Source organism: Periplaneta americana, chromosome 5 (assembly GCF_040183065.1).
Source record: "Periplaneta americana isolate PAMFEO1 chromosome 5, P.americana_PAMFEO1_priV1, whole genome shotgun sequence".
NCBI lineage: Eukaryota > Metazoa > Arthropoda > Insecta > Blattodea > Blattidae > Periplaneta > Periplaneta americana.
The window spans coordinates 64,661,029-64,679,586 of NC_091121.1; the positions used below are offsets into that span (position 1 = coordinate 64,661,029).

The following is an 18,558-nucleotide window of genomic DNA, read 5'->3' on the forward strand; positions in this document are numbered from 1 at the left end:
TAACGTATTTCACATCATCCATTTCTACATCAGGTGTATAACAATCGCACTTGTCATCTGACAAAACTCTTGCAATTTTGCATAATGGATTGAAACCACCGTTTTCTTTTTGTATTACTGTGTTCATTTTCTCACATACCTTTTTGCTCATATCATCTTGCAGATCATTCACTTTTGAGATCAGATTATTTACTATCGAAATTTGCTCCACCAATTTCACACCAGTCTTTTCGATACATTCGATTGTAGAGGGGATAAATCCAAAATGAGATTAACTATATTCACACTGTTTTTTTTTATATTTGGGTCACCAAGAAGAGTTTGGGCATTACTTATGAAAGCTGCATCGTTTCCGTCAAACATCTGTATGACTCCTGCTATCCTTATATACAATGACTGTATTGTCTTGATTTTATAATACGCAATAATCGTATACAAAACACGGAAAGTGCTTGCTTAGGCTGTGTCAAATTCGCTTCCGCTGCCTGTATTTGAAACACGCCCGGCGTGGTGTGTTCAGCTTCAATCTACCTCAACTAATACAAATATACCGATGTCACGCCCCTAGTAATGACACGCTAAAACGCATGAATAAAATTTTGAGTACTCCACTTGAAACACCTTATGAAAATAATAACGCTAGAATAAATACGGTATTATGTTTATTTAAATTGACTATCTGGAAAGATAAATCCCTTCAGCTTCTTGTTGCCGCCTGCTAATTCACAAGCAAATTATTAATGTAAATGGAGTGTACAAACACTAGCATTCAGCGATATACGTCACCATGTTGCCAGTGCAAACTTGCGGATTTACATACAGAGTGTCCCAAAAGCGCCTTCCACATATTCGAATAGGCAACCCAAGTCACGCTATCAGGAATGGGTAAACATGCTGGTTTTAAAGACTTTTAATACTAAAAGAATATAAAGCTTACGTGTATTTATCATTTAATTAACACGGTGATTAATTCTGCTTTGTCAGTTTGACCATTTTTATTACAATTTGTTTATAATAAATGTCCATTTGTTAGTTGTCGTTTTGATGGCTTGTTATTGAACATTTCCACAGCCTGCTGATCCAGAGATGATCTCGGGAGTGGGTTCGATAACCGCTTCGGCTGATTACTTTATAATGCCACATCGAATTCTCGGCCTCATCTCGCCAAATATCCTCTCGATATCACCAATTCCATCGGCGCTAATTAATCTAGTAATTGAAACAGCGTCGTTAAATAATTGACTAAAACACTTTCACACGTTTTTATGTGATTTGGTTGTAAATATTTTACATTCGAATCCTTTCGTTTTCATCCATTACTTACGTTGAACTAATCCTGGGTGGTGTAGTGGGTACCTCAGTAGCCACAGCTCTTAGATTGCCGGATTTAAAATAGACCGAGGTTGATGGATTTTAAAGGGCGATATAAATCTTGGCATAACTTCTTGTGAGAGGAAGGTTAAGTGTCGAAAATCATCACATAAAAGAGTCTTGTCCCTCAGAGAGGACTCCAGGAGAAATTTGTTATTTCTCGCCCACGTTGAATTTCGACGCTAAATAATCTCTCCAGAATGCGTCGTTAAGTGCTATTATTATTATTATTATTATTATTATTATTATTATTATTATTATTATTATTATCATTATTATTATTATTTACTGCAATTACTACTACTCATTACACCACCGGTAGTGAGTGGACATCTTGGCTCGAACGCTCTGTAGATACTGAATGTATTACCAGAAATCGTTCTAAATAGACACAGACGTACGGACAGATAGGTACTATCTTAAAATATTCCTTCTTTATCAAAGACTTGAAAACGTTTTTGTGAAAATCTCGAAATATTTTTAGTTACATTATCTCCCTTTTTGTATTTCATATGTAGATAGATTAAGAAACACATGCAACATTTCTCTACATGCACTATGCATTTCAGATATTGCAAAACGGCTCGGATATAATCAGGCAATTTTATAAGAAAATAAGCTCTCGCAATGGTAAATCATTTCCTTGAAGAAGAAAAGTTCCCTGACAGTCTGGAAATATGTATAAATGTGAGTGTAATTGCAAGTGTGCCGGGTTATTAATTAACCAATCTTCAAAGGAAAAAAAATATATCAGGACTGTCGCTGGGCAGAAACCTGAACGCACGTTTCAGCGTCACATTGTTAACATGTAACGCCATTAGTTAGCACAGTTAGAAAGTACTAATTGATGCTAGAGAGTTAACAACTTAATTCGATTCTTTAGAATGTTATCCAATTTTGAATTCCCGGGCACTTCGCTCTCGCACTGTCAGATTTCCCTCGGGTCGTTGCCCTCTCTGCTGTACGGAAAGTCTTGCGAGGTGAGATCTTTGCAATAGGTTTCGCCGGCAGGTATTGATTGGGCGGCACCACTGTAAAACATGCACACAATTTTAATTTCCGCTACTGACCTCGCCTACATAATCCTCTCAGCAGAAGAGTTCCTCCGTGTGGGATAAGTCGTGTCTTCACTGCTCTCCGCTTGGCGTGCTGCCCGCAGCCATCTGACGCTGCTAGCTATTCACTTGTTTAATTGCCACTTCCACGCGCAGACATATGAGCAGCCAGGTATTGTAGAGTGTAGATCCTGTCAACCATGACAAAAGATATTAACTTGGCGGGGCATAAATCGAATCGATTTTATACTTCCGTGTTCATAAGATGGCGGAAACCGTAAACATTAGCAGCATGTTAAGCAAACATTATCAGATTTGCTCTGCTAGCAAGTTGAACCGGGAAGTTTACGTCCAGGACGTTGAATACAAAATTGCTATAGAAAAAAAAGTTATGGTTTATTTAACGACGCTCGCAACTGCAGAGGTTATATCAGAGTCGCTATAGATTTTATGCAAAACATGAACGTGTGTTTTAACGTTGTGTGCAAGTCATGGCGTTCCGTTTTTGCGCATAAAATGATCTAGAGCTCATAGTGAACTGGTTTCTCTTACGATCTGAATGTAGACCTACAATCAAAGTAAAAACATAAATCAGTTTTAATTGTTCTTCTGGCACAGTCTGGAGTTTCTGTTTTGGTAGATCTGTACTTTTCAGCATTGCAGGTTGTAATGGACTTAGTTTTAGACAGCTTTTTATAATAGAGATTTAAATTGATACTACTATCATGATCTATTTATAATAATTGTGTTTTAAGCCCTTTTCCGTTCTTACTGTTCTGAGAGCCCTAAACCAACGCTTTCATGGCAACAGACAAGAATGCAGTTGTAATGAGGAAAATATTTTTTTCTCCTATCGGGAATCTAATCTCTATCCGCAGTTATAGAAACCACTCACTATCTTTCGTGTAGTCCGAATTTGTACGAGGCGAGCCTCGTACCTCGCAACTCGCATGCGTCGGTTCAGAAAAACCAAGGCTTAAGTGTGCATAAATTCGATCTGAACAAATTAACATTTTAAAATTCCTTTTCAGAACGAAAGGTTATATTTGTTTGGACGAAACTAAAATTCTTTCACTCATTTATTATCATAATACACTGCTCTCTTAAGCCTTGGTTTTTCTGAACCGACGCATGCGACGTGCGAGGTGCGAGGCCCGCCTCGCACAAATCCGGACTACAGGAGAGATAGTGAGTGGCTATAGAAACCACTCACTATCTCTCGTGTAGTCGGGATTTGTGCGAGGCGGGCCTCGCACGTCGCTGCGTCGGTTCAGAAAAACCAAGGCTTTAAGGGGTGAGAAGGTATTTTTTGATAAAAATGAATAAATTAAAAACAAAATTCTTTAAAATACTCTGTCATACGTGTGGAATACATTGCATAAAATTTTGTGGATATTTGTGACCTTATTGGCTGTTCAGACATCATTTTTAAATATCCACAACTGCACAACTTTAACTCGGCTGATAGCCCGTGAATTCATCATTATGAATCAACGCCAAGAAAGCCTGAAGTTATGCAGTCATTTTTAAAGTTCCTGTGTTCTAGTTTTTAAATTACACGCCCCCTTTGTTTGTTGTTTCTGGTAACTTCATTTTTTGCTATGTTGCCAGACAAAAATAGATATAATTTGTGAACTATTAAAGATGAATGAATAAATAGCCGATTTGTCCCTGAAGGGCTAAGGCCTCCTCTTGCGAGGGGTAGCTCTGTAAGACTCACGCGGTGAACTAGTCCGCATAAGTGGTTTGCATCGTTGGGATTCGCTCAATTCTAAGACAGTCACTGGATCACTTCCGCACTTCACCTCTTTATTCCTATCTCACTTCTTTGCATCAGGGCACTGTGTGATCGTGAAGACACATGCATTAAATTTAGAACACATTCTCTAGACTATTAGGAAACTTTTCTCTGTAACAGAATTTTACTAATTGATTTCATTTTAAAAATATGTCTGTCTGTTTGAAAAAAAAGGAAATAAAAAAGTGTTATTAAATTTGAAGTGTTTATTTTACAAATGTAGGGACTAATATGAAAATTCTATTACAGACAGTTTATAGAGCATGCTTTTACAATTGAAACGTAAAAAAACTGTTTGAATTTATCTTTAAAAATGGCTTAGATAAGATCGGTTTTAGTAAAATCCTGCATTGGGTACATTTTTTTTCTTGAAATCTGGGCCCCTAAATAATTTATTTCAACATATTTGTATTTGGTTGAGTTGCTATAACCATGAGCTCTTTACATACAAAAAAATTAATGTTTTATACCAAATAGGAAAAAAGTAAAAAAAAATACAGTCCTCTCCCCTTAAATTGACTGATCATATTGGGAATTAAATCAATGGCTTTCCCAAAACTCGTTATGAAATGTTTTATATAAAACAATTTTTATCTCCAAAAGGAAGAAAAACAAGCAATATTGTATTAAACTTTTTTATACATCTTGATTACACAACTTTTAACACTATATCACCAGTAACGACCAGTTCTGAAGAAGGTCAACAAAGGCCGAAACATGTTAACCAGGTACGGTAAAATTTAACACGAGGAAGACGTGTAATACATATTTCTAAACTTTTTTTGCTTGAAATATCTCAAAGAATAACACCCTGAAATTAATGATATTACTTACGATACACCCTGTATTATGATATGATACAGTTATGATATAATATTCTTAAGACACGACATATGATGTGATATGATATATGATATGATAGTGAGTTGAAAATGGAATATAGAAGTATTCCAGATAAACAGATTTCATAGCCGCCCCATCCACCATGAATGTCTACCGTGTATCGAACCCAGATTCCTTCGTTGCCACTCCATTGTTTTGCCCTAGTTCTGAGAAGCTATGTTGACCGAATATATTGACAATAACTGAACATTCGAAGGAAACATGTCGTTTTGCCTACTATAAATTTAATAGAGACTCTGCTTGCTTTGTTTTGCCAGTTTAATAAGCAAAGTTCCGGTTTACAAGGAGAAACAAAAGACACAAGTACGCTGACGACGCCTCTATCAGTTTGAGATGTTTTCTTGAGTAATCCAGCCGCACATTCATCGCTTTGTCCAAGTTCTTACAATAGGCGAGTGATAACAAGGTGCTAGCTTATTGTTCGGGATTCTAGCAGCCACTCGTTTCCAACTCGCCATTTGAATAGCTTCCACTCTGCTTGCTTGTTCTCTTGATTTTGTCGATTTCCACCACACAGCTTCACGGAATAAATGCAGAGACGAGCATTTAACTCGAGAACATTAAGCCGCTCTAACTTTAACTGAATAGATATTTGTTTCGTTAAGAAGACATTTCGTCAGCCGTGACAATGGCTAAGGCGCAGTTTTAATGCTGCCTGGAAGACAAGGCCATGGGTTCCAATCTCGTCTCTCGATGTTTGTCTTTTTCAGTGTCATATCTTCAGTTTTATTACATGTTGATTCCGCATCACGAGATACGCACAGTGTATAATACTAGTCTATTGTAATACGGAGAAGAAAGTCATATTTTAACCAGTGTAAACTTCATGGAGCAGTAGTAGGGGAAGAGAAATTTTTACTATATTTTAAGCGACAATGTGTACGTACGTGCTTGTATTAATATGCATATCTCATATGGATAGCGTAATTAATGTACCTTTCGTTGGTGGTAAAGACATAATTTAGGCCTATTTTTTAAATTTAATACCTGTAAAATTGCTGTCTATATATGACACGAAGTCTCAATAGCAGTATTTTTGACATGACGTACGTCTTTTCACACAGTGAGTATCCGGATCCGTAGTGAAACAACAAATGGCATAATTTCAAATGATTATTAGAGGAGAAAAACTCGCTCCGGCGTCGGGGATCGAACCCGGCTCCTTGGTTCTACGTACCAAGTGCTCTAACCACTGAGCTACGCCGAAGTTCAATCCACAGCACCGGATCGAGTCCCTCTCCTCTAGTGCTTTTCCCTTTTGTGGTCTGACTCCAAGTTCGACATATGTGTTGACATATAGTACTTTTTTTAGTAGATGATTTTACGACGCTTTATCAATAGCTTAGGTTATTTAGCGTTCGAATGAGATGAAGGTGATAATGCCGGTGAAATGAGTCCGGGGTCCAACACCGAAAGTTACCCAGCATTTGCTCATATTGGGTTGAGGAAAAACCCTGGAAGAAACCTCAACCAGGTAACTTGCCTCGACCGGAAATCGAACCCGGGCCACCTGGTTTCGAGGCTAGACGCGCTAACCGTTACTCCACAGGTGTGGACCAAACAGTACCAAGTCAACTCACATTATACAAGGAGCGCACTCAATTGAGTGTTTTGGTGGCCGGGATTCTACAGTAATATGCACTGTTGGGCGAAGAATCTAAGTACATATTAATCCCCGGATTAATAATAATATTATTATAATCATTGTTATCATAACATATATTCTGTAGGACCAAAAATTAATCTTTACTTATAATTTCAAATGCTTACTGTAACAAGACTATGAGCCACAGACAATGCTGATGTTATTAGTAGTTAGGCCACGACTCATTGTAACATGTGTGACTACGCCCGATGACGCTACCTTCCCTCGCTACGGGCATGAACGCGCCGAATTTTCTTATAAAGTTAGCCGTGCCGCGCGACTTCTCTTAGTAGGCCTAATATCCTTGTATCGATAGCAGCTACAGATCCGTGCGACCACTCGTTTGATTTTTGTAATCGCGAGTTCTGCGATATTAAAGTGATAATAGAACGTTCACTTTGAATGAACCATAGTGAAACTTTTTTTGTGAGCTTGGACTAATTTCGAAATGTCGCTTCATATGAAGAGAAAATATAATGCATGCCCTTCATTAATTACTTCTCATCACATAAACCCATACTCTCCATTTGTAAACCGAAACAAAAATAAAACATTCAAACCAATACAACTATAGATTCTTTCCCGAAGCTGGGTGACATTCTAGGTGGCAGTTTATCCTTAATACAGCGAATAATTCTTTTTGTTCAATCCTTTAGATGTTATTAATGTCTTATTCGCTTTATTGTGCTATCAGTAAGAGATTTAAATTGTATTATTTTCTATCGTTATTATTGTAGCCTACCTGGTATATTGCAGTTTTTCTGCTAAAGAATTTGTTGTGGTCAAAGTTTCCATTTTCTTCTCATAGCCTCAAGGCTCTATATACAGTACAGCATGGATTATCCGAAACAATTGGGGACGGGAGGTGTTCGGATAACTGATTTTTCGGATAACCGATCATTTACGAAAACAAATTGCACCGGTGTCATAAGAGCAGTATGAAACAAAGAAACACTGATATTAAACACAAAACTGTACATATATAGTCTATTTTGTATCACATGTCTTACAAATAAAATAGAGAACTAACTAGCCTAGTTTGACAAGTTCAAAATGGCCATTAAAGTAGACCTACAATTTAGGAAAAGAAGTTTTTTTTTTTTTTTTTTTTTTTTTTTTTTTTTTTTTTTTTTTTTTGCTTCAGAGTTGAGAGATTTTTTTGCAGCCAAATCTCATAACAGCGCTAGCGGAACTTCTACATGGCGCGCGCGCAAATTTTAATTTGCCGACTGAAATGTTTTCGGTTAACCGATGTTTCGGTTGATCGGTATTCGGATAATCGATGCTCTACTGTACCTCAAAAAATGAAAACACCACATTAAAATAAACACAAACAATAAACACTATTTAGGCCTACATATTGTGAGAAAAATTGCCGTCCAAGTAACTCAATACATGGTTAAATAGATGCGGTCGAAACGTGTTGAATCAGAATAGCAGCTTGGCTGGCTAGTTTTTGGAGGACCGATACCGAAAAGGATCTACGCACTCGGACTTAAAGCTGACACATTATGCGTCCTAGTCTGTATATGCCATTATTGTTGCAATCCGACGAGTGCCATAGGGGTGGTTTTCCTGAATCCGATATCGGAAGTTCGACCATATTGCCTCAACCGTGACATTACTATGTTCGATCTTCACACGAGTACCTGATAGACCACAGAGCCCCGAGTCCGTTAGAATTTTTATCAGCATCGGAAACCTGTATTATACCCAAGACTTCACCTCAGGGGACGTGGATGGTGTTAGTGGAATAAAAGAGAGGGGAACGGGAGTATCCCGAGAAAAACTCTACAACTTCTACTTTGTCCACCATAAATTCCATCACGACTTGGCCGGGGATCGGACCGAGCAGCCTGGATAGAAGACCTGCTAGCGCTAAGTCACAGTTGAGGTTACATTTCTGCAGCACAGCTTATTTATTTATTTATTTATTTATTTATTTATTTATTTATTTATTTATTTATTTATTTATTTATTTATTTATTTGAATAATTTCAAGGAAAAATTGTTCCGGGGCCGGGCATCGATCCCGGGATCCTTCGCTTAGCGCACGAATGCCTCCCGACTGAGCTACTCCGGGGTAGGATTCGTGCACTAAGCGAAGGATCCCAGGATCAATGCCCGGCTCCGGAACAATTTCTCCTTGAAATTATTCAAACCTGCTTTACAGGGAGCTACTACCTGAAAGCCAGATTTGTATTATTTACTTGTTTGTTTATATATTTATCTATCTATTTAATCTTATTTGTAAGTACACATACGTGTTATCCATAAAATCACCTTATTAACATAATATTAGTATTGCAATTAGTATTGAAAATTATTTTTATGTAAATTATTTTAAGAATAGCATTTAAATTATGCTGTAGTTTATCACTTACCACTTGATAATCATATTAAATTACATTTTTTAGTTTACAGATTTATATTTTTAGTGAAGTTATTTATAAAGAAAGAAATTAGTTACCGGTACCGGTAAACATATAAATTGTTATGCCCAGTAGTGGTTTGAAAAAGTGGATGTTTGCAAAGCTCTCAGTGTTTGCTTTATTTTATGTATGTTTTATGTCAAACGGTTAAAGCGAGGAAGGTGACATGCTCTTGTAAATATTAACACGATTAAAACACACAATGAAGTAAACCTATTCCTATAGTAAAACCTTCGGTTCGAGCTAAAATCATGACCGGAGATACCCATGAAACATTTGTGCTTCGCACAGATAGGAAATATTGTTTGCAATATAGGCACTGTAGCGAAACTGTCGCCATTTTCCTGTCCAATACTGGAATAAAATGCTTCCATAATTGGCAGGCATAAAGAGAAGTCAATGTGTATTTGGAGCCAAATGCGTCCTTCATTCGAGCTGTAAACTTTTGTTTGCGCCATAATTCATACCAATCAGTAATAATGGAAAGGTGCGGAAAGCTCATTTGAACTTTTATGCGTGGCTGTCATCAATATCCATCCAGCGATTCTCAGTGTGAGTCTCCCCTACTGAACTGGAATGGATACTCGTGGGCCAAAGGGACGCATTGTCGATCCGTCATCGCTTCGCCTCACGGGTGGAATTCCAATTAAACCCCAAGGAAACAATTACTACCACTTCTGTCTCCGGTTCACGGATGTGTTTGTTGATGATTCTGGGTTTCACAATTTTTGTGTTAGAAGTTGCTAAATGTTTGTTTAATTTTGGTGAGACTAAAATATGTATGATAGCCTATAACCACAGTCTAGTAAATACAGTCGCGAAGCTCAATACGTAGTAAATATGCAAACATTAGATAGTTGCTCACCACTAGGATCGCTAATATCGCCTCATTACAGGCAATGCAAAATAGAACCGTCACAGTCTATTGTTTCTAGCACCCTCAAAACTTAAGCTTCGTGAATGTATATAGTAGACTGTGCTATAACCATATCCATTAGAGTTTAGACTATACAGAATGTCTCAGGTGAAATGTATAATATTTTTCAGAATAATGTAGTTTAGGTTAACCTACATCGATTTTACCTAATATACCTATGTCCGAAGTCTAACGATTGGAGAGAAATTAAGGGCAGAAATACTGGAACGTCTTACGGTTCCGTGTACTATTCTGGGCGTATTACGCCAGATCTTTTGCACACGATAGCATCTGAGTTTCGCAACACCAGCGCAACACACACAACTGAATACACGTTCACATGATATTTAATTTGTGTATTCACATAGTGAGCAAAAATTCAAATATCTTGGAGAAACAGTAACAAATATAAATGACACTCGGGAGGAAATTAAACGCAGATTAAATATTATGGAAAATGCGTGTTATTATTCGGTTCAGAAGCTTTTGTCATCAAGACTGCTGTCAAAAAATCTGGAAGTTAGAATTTATAAAACAGTTACATTACCGGTTGTTCTGTATGGTTGTGAAACTTGGACTCTCACTTTGAGAGAGGAACAGAGATTAAGGGTATTTGAGAATAAGGTTCTTAGGAAAATATCTGGGGCTGAGAGGGTGAAGTTACAGGAGGATGGAGAAAGTTACACAACGCAGAACTTCACGCATTGTATTCTTCACCTGACATAATTAGGAATATTAAATCCAGACGTTTGAGATGGGCAGGGCATGTAGAAGTTTGTACTTAATTATGAAATTAATTTATTGGAACAACACAAGATGCAGTATTTTCAAAAATATATCATACTACACTGTTCTAAAACTAAAACTCGGAAATACGTCTATAATGGCTCTCGCCACTTAAAAGTTTAAAACTTCCCAACCGTTTATTTCGGATATAGTTATATCAGGTTAAATCGATGTAGATTAATCCAAAGTATATTATTCTAAAGTATTTTACATTCCTCCTGAGATCCTGTATACTGCATATTCATTCAAATAGACATATATATACAGTGTGAAAAGTGTTTAATGACAGTCCTTTTAAGGGACGAACCCTTAGCATAGTATGAATGAAAAAAAAATCTTCTGCTATTTTGTTCCTCTGCGCTTAGATTTCAAAGGAATTATTTTACATGTTAATTTTTTATTGAATTATCTATTAAGTACATTTAAGAATATTTAAGAATATAGAATTTATAGTCGTTTTTATATTACAGTTGTCCGTTCCAACAAAAATTTGGATAATGTTTCTGCCACGTTTACGGTTTAAGAGTATCTTAATAAATCACTTTCAGTAATGGATGGTTGGCAACGTTGTAACCGAAGTGTAGATACCTGCTTCGTTCTAACCTAAGGTCCAAATACCGCGGACCATAGAGCATTTTACAGAGCGGAGAGTTTGCTTGCATCTTTTCCCCACACTGCTGCAAGGAAGGGGTGCAAGTGCTACTGAATTTACTGCGATGTTGCTATTTTTTCAACAAACGAAGTTGATTTCCTACTAAATAAAAATAAATGACGCAAAATGGCAAAGGAAAATTTTGTTTCTTTCATCTCAAGCATTTACTCTGCTGTGACGTTACTGGCATTGAATACCTTGCATCCTGTATAGTGTACAGTAAATGCATTCAGACAGAAAGCATATATATATATAATTTTATTTTTACTAACATTTTTAATAATAACTTGCCTATACCTCTGGATCAACGTCGTTTGCAACCCCCTTCCACGACTGGAGTTCGATGATACTGGCGTAATATACAAACAAATCACTTTACTAGGTATAGGAGGGAAGAAAAGTAGGTCATCCATTTACGTAAACTAGGAAATATTGCGCTTTTGAGTTTGATAATTTTCATTAGGTTTTTGTTTAATCAAAATACAGTACTGTAATAACAATGACTGTTTTTACTCACGAACTGAGCTATCCATTCGGGCGTATTCATTATGCAGTGTATATTATACTACCTACAGCACATTAGCGTACAATATAGACAATGAAGTTAAATTTAAAAATAATCATAATATGGATATTTAAACACATTTTTTAAAGTGGTGGACGTTCATTTCGATACAGACTTCAGTTCTAATGTGCATATTATCGCACTACAGGCTATTGCACCTAATCCCAATTACCAGTTTCGTTCTTCGTACTAGTAACTCATGTTGAAATAATTCTATCCTACTCTGTAAAAGAGTACCTTACGTACTGTAAATTCAATCTTCACTTCTGCCCGATCCGAAAAGATAAAATTACTTAGACATACTATCTACTGTCCGTCCAAGGGGTTTTGTCGTAGGGTCGTAGAAAGGGGGGAATTCACATGACAGTTAATTACATAACGAGGTCCTTTCATTTAAATTATTTTAAATAGTTGCATAATATTACGTAGACGTCCAGTACCTAACAGAAATTAATGTTCTCAGAAAAGAGCTAAGACAGCCCAGCCACTAGCTGGCGAATAAAATCCGGTGGGGGGGAAACCGGGATGCGACGTAGGCAAATGGACGACAGTAACTATGCGAAAATGATTCAATATTGAACGCTCTTTCGTCACTGGAAAACGCTAACATATTTCTGGAACGTACTGTTCACTATAACCTTAAGGTTACTATGACTATATATGCGGCCTTGGTTCTGTGTGGGGACGGTTGAATTTCATTAGTAGAAGGGGTGGGAGTGAAGTACATTCAAAAACTCAGGTACAATAAAAATTGAAGTAAAAATAAAATGATGTCCCTGTATATACACACATATATATATATATATATATATATATATATACACACACACACACACACACACATACATACCCATCCGTCTCTGTCTGTCTTCCTTTCGGCCTTAACTATCTGTTAACTCTATCTAAAAAAAAAACACACACACACAAAAAGAAAATACCGAAATTCTGGGGACAAAACATTGAAGTGATGAAATATGATAATTGATATTGAACTGTAGATGCACTAACCCTTCGCGACATACGGTCTTCCGTTCTTTCTGTAGCCTACTCCTTCTAAAATGTTTAATTTTCCTTTTTAAGAGAACAGTTTACATTTTCTCTTCGCTGTTGCATTCAGTGACTAGTCAGTTGTGAATGTATATCCTGAATTGTCATGGTGGAAACCGGCATCGTGTTATACCCACGTGATTGGTGTCTCACCATTTTAACTTTAATGTCACGTTGAGATAAAGTGCAGATATGAATTTGCCGTTAGGTTAGGGATCTCCAAGAACAGTAAGCAGCATGACGTATTAATGAGTTTCACTGTGAAACAGAAGAAGAAACAAGCGAGACAGAGGAAGGAAACAGGACTAACAAATGACGGTAAAATAGCTTGGTATTAATTTACTCTCTTCTGCACAGCTGTTATGATATCAGTCAAGTACCTACGCGTCGGCTTGACTGTCTTTGTCTTACGTGCTACTTCGTTCATTTCAGAGTCTAATTTGAATTTAAATGCAGATTCTTTGTATTCCATTTCTGTTGTAAAATCAACCATTTGTATTTCTGGACTCAAGAAAATAGTATAAGTCTATATTGAGTCATACAGTATGTAAACCGGACTATCCAATTATGGTTTCCCCCCCCCCCCCAAGGGAAGTACAGTAGTGGCAAAAAACCGGACCGACCCTTGTAGCTATTTCAGAGCCTTGTTCACTCCAGAGCACGATAGACTGGCAACTTAGATTTTCGTGGTTCGAATCCTGCCTGGGAAGGAAACTTTTTTTTTGTTCCTTATTCAAATTTAATCCCAATACTTTTCGATTGCAGCGATATTTTACTATTTAATTAACTTATTATTCTCAGAACATGGATGTTACCGGCAATCGAAAAGTATTGGGAATAAATTTGAATAAGGAACAAAAAAAAAAGTTTTCTTCCCAGGCAGTATTCGAACCACCAAAGTCTTAGTTACCAGTCTATCGTGCTCGGAAGTGAACAAGGCTCTGAAATCAGCTACAAGGGTCGGTCCGTTTTTTTTTTTTGCCACTACTGTACATAACATGTATTTATTGAAACTGATCTCAACTTTCAGACTCATTATTCACTTATTTCTGTCGAAGTGTGGAATAAAAAACCCTTCGTGAATATAAATAGAGAGGAACAGTTGTATCTGTTGGCACGTACATATCAAAATATACAGAAATCAGAATAGCCCGATTTTGAAACTGCACTTCTTAGCTATATCGTCGTTGTTCCTGCTATAACTCCTATGTGCAAAATATAAAATTTTTCAGTAGGAAGACAGAACACATTTATTCATCCTATGGCAGCCGTATATAAGTGACTGTGAATTCTTACATTTTCGAAACAAAGAAATTAATTACATGTAGGAGATTTTATTATTTGCTGTATCACTATTTAAGTTATTTAATAGAGCAAAAATCTGAAAATCGATAAATATGTCATATAGAAGTTATTGCAGGAACAACGACGATATGCCAAGTAGTATTGATATAGTCCTTTACACTCGACAAAATATATACATTTACTCATTAGTAGCCAATATACATGATCATGAAATTAGAAATAGTGAACAAATTAATATTCCATACTGTAGATTACATAAAACTAGTACAAATCTTTCTGTCATGGGGATGAAATTATATAATAAGCGTCCCAGTCAATATTATAAGTTACCAACCAATAGTTTCAAAACTAGATTTTATAATTGGCTTTTAATTAATCCTTTCTACTCTGTAGATGAGTTTCTTAACATAAATTCATACGAAATTGTTTTTTAATAAATATAGTTATTTAGATTTAGTTACAAATAATACATTAAGAGTGAAGTGTTTTCATTAATTTTTAGAGTTTCAAAATGTTTTGTGTTTTCATTCTAATTAAACTTTACTGTTTTCAATTATATATGAATTTTCAAATGTATGTTTCCCTCCCCCTTCTGTATTTGTGACGAAGCCTATCACTGTATCAATTATATTAGGATACTTTTAAGTCTATACTTTTCACTTAAAACAATGAATTATATCATTGAGTATAGCAATATGTTTATTTTATCTTACGACGAGCGCTTTCGCCTTGCGGCATCTTCAGGTCTCATCTGCACATGACAAAAACACATTATAGAATATCTGGTTGACAACTTACAATAGGCTATGTGTGAATTGTGCCATTACGACAAAAATTAAAAAAATCAAATGAGTTTTTTAGAAGCGTGTTAGAGTAAAGTGCATATGAGATTTTTGAAGTATTTGTACATCATCGTCAAATGAGGAAACATCAGAGTTACCAAGTATTAAAAGCGGAGCTCTGAGCTTTAAACATGCTTTGTGTTCAGTGGAACGATGTGAGACTAGTGATCAATAAACTTCGAGCTAACGTAGCTAATTACCCACATTCCCGACACTCCTCGTAAGTACGCGAGAATGCGCATAAGTGGCTAGTTTATTTTTCCCCCAGGTTTCCTCGTCATCTTCCAATGCTAGCAGAACCTTTAAATCGAGGTTATATTGATACAAAATATATACGATTGTTGTTGTTTAGCCAACTGTTCAAAGACGGGTTTGAACCTTATAAGTGACACTAATAAGACATCACTTATAAGGCAACTAAGCCAGGAGATAATGTGATAGGGTGGCCAGCTCCTTTCCCCATGTATACTATTCTGAAATTTAATGCGGCGACTGTTTATTGTAAACGATGTAGACCTTCTGAAGATATTTTGTTGTATTTGCGAAATAATAAAATGACACACCGAACAAAGAATTAGAAATAATTATAATAAATTAATTTCGAATATGTTTGTTTATATAAATGTGTTCTATCTTCCTATTCTCTTCCTTCTATACGTTTTGCCTTCTCGTCATGTGAAGTATAAAGAGAATATGAAGAATATGTGGTGATGCTACAGAAAGATGATTTCTAGACTTTCAGGAAAATATTGGTTTTTAGCATTCCTGATACGGAGAGAGAGAGTGGAACATGCCATCAACTGGTACATGTTCGTGAACTGCGATTTTTTTCTGAAGTATTGATTTTTTATTGATTTTGTTCATATTAGATGTGTGGAGGTGCTTAACGGGAGGGGCATGGAGCACTTCAGCGCAAATAGACTTTTCGTGCACCTGTGATGGAATGAGTTGCGTGTCGACTATGCTGCCCGGCTAAGCCGGTTCCTTCCATCCGCTATACCACGCATTTCTCTCCAGCCATCAAATCCGTATACCATACCTACAATAGTGATCTTCCATACATTACATATCTACATAAATGATCATGTTTCCATCAGCCAAGCAAGGACCTGGGGGTGGGAGGCTTTCAGTGCCTATTATGCAGATGTATGAGTTGTGTAGACTCTAGCAATTATGAACAAACCGCACACAACACCCACCTTGGACGACGGTTGATTCAATGTCACACAAACAGAAATGGTGTATTATTTCTTTTAAACGGTGGTGTTAATGAAAGAGAAATTGTAGTGAGTGTTGGTGGAGTGAAGGGAGAAAACGGGAGACCCAGAGAAAAACTCTCACGACCTTGGCTTTCTTCATTTGTTTATATTAAATAACAGGACCGGTATGTATGAGTCAGTTTGTCACGAAATGACGCATATAAAATACAATAATTTTAGTAATAAATTAATGAATCTATTTCTAATTAAAAATTCACCTTAAATCAAATAAGACGACTTTTTTCGTAATTTTTGTATTCCGTAGAATAACATGACATAAGTGATGCGGCACACTTATTACCAGAAGAAAAACGATTTAGTCATGGAAATTAATTACTATGTACGGAAGTATTTTCATTCTTCACTGCTATTTTTTTTGTCGGTTTTACCACTCTCCGTAGATGGCTACACAGACAGAGATTTAAAGAATTAATTAGCGCTAATTGTAAACTTCCATTGTTATGCTTGAGTGAAATTCAGTAGCAGCAATAATGCACAAAAGATCTGTCTGAATGACGGCATTGCTTGTATAATCTACTTAAACCTTGTAATTTACGAATAAAGTCAAATACCGGTGACTATCTTACTTTTTGTGATTGTCAAGTATTTCTTTTATTTGCGTTTGAGAAAGGGAACATGTATCTTCTTATTTTGTATATGATATAGTAAATCATTTTATTTACACGTCATTTCTTTTAAACGGTTGTTAAAAACATAAGCTATAAACATTAATATCATTCATTTAGAAGAGGTGTATAGTTTGGAATATTTTCATTGATGTCAGCAAAAATAAATTCATAACTCAGGACGCTTAAAAGATTGCCTCAGTTTTCGTCTTCAGGTGAAAAAAAATGTGTGAGAAAGGCATCCTACCCGCTAAGGTCGTTACAAACAGCTAAACCTCCTTGACTGATCAACGATTCCTCGGGCAGTACGGAGTTATGTGTGTAAAAGAACGAACATCGGATGAGGTTCCAAGACAAATATATGAAACATTTTGCAAAGAAGAAGTATGAAACGGAGAAGATGTATGGGGTGATGAAATACAGTATATCGGAATTAAACATGAATGTATTATAAGGTTATAATAAAATAACAAACATATTAATTAGTTGAAATGAACATAATTTCTTAACAAAATGAGCAATAAAGATGAACTAAATAGTATGGAATTTGTGAAGAAACGGGGTTTAGTTATTACGTGTTAAAACTGTTGCTTTCATTGTTATGATGTGACAGTTAAGCAAGAAGTTTGTTACACATTTGGCTTGTTCATTATCATTATACACATTTTCCAAGTTTGAGAAAATCGTATTAAAATTTCAAACAAGACTTGTTTTGTTGCAGTGTTATTATGAATGTGGTAGAAACTTCATTCCCAGATTAAAAAGATTTCGGACAAAAATGCGTCATGAAGACGATACTTGTACCTATTTTCTTAAGGTGTATTAGTTTAAAAGTTCGAATAAAATCGTGAAGTTTATTAAAACATGAAGTCGGCAAGACCCAGAATTAGTGGTACTCAGGTTCCGTTAATTTTAACTATTTTGTTTATTTAATATTAATCCTATATCAACAGTAGAACAGAGTAGAATGGCTTAAATCGGTTGAAGACATCTGTAAAAAAAAAAAAAAAACAGGCACACTCATAACAGTAAATCCTTTACGTAAGCCTGCCAGAAATTTCTTATGAAAATACGGCACAGTTTTACTATCGACGATTTTTTGTAAGGGAATTGAAGTTGAAAGCTACTGAAAAGTGTGTTAAGTAACATTGAAACAGGCGATTTAACAACAGAAGGAACTCTATTGCCTTTAAACAATGTTTCTTCATCTACATAAAGATTAATTTAAAAAAAAAAAATTTGGTCCTACAGAATACGTCTGTTACGGTAACAATATTAGAGGAGAAAAATTCGCTCCGGCGCCAGGGATCAAACCCGGGTCCTTGGTTCTACGTACCAAGCGCTCTAACCATTGAG

General features: G+C 36.1%; 1 protein-coding gene and 1 long non-coding RNA gene across 17 annotated transcripts in view; one reads left to right on the top strand and one right to left on the bottom strand.

The window, feature by feature from the left end:
* Positions 1–18,558, top strand: part of LOC138699780 (multiple PDZ domain protein-like) — a 1,065,748-nt gene that overhangs the window by 454,112 nt on the left and 593,078 nt on the right. The window lies entirely within an intron of this gene.
* The window catches only part of LOC138699782 (uncharacterized), a 59,861-nt gene that overhangs the window by 24,972 nt on the left and 16,331 nt on the right, over positions 1–18,558 (bottom strand). For both annotated transcript variants that reach the window (XR_011332078.1, XR_011332077.1), the window contains exon 2: positions 2,442–2,617. This is a non-coding gene — a long non-coding RNA (uncharacterized lncRNA). The remainder of the gene's footprint in view (positions 1–2,441; positions 2,618–18,558) is intronic.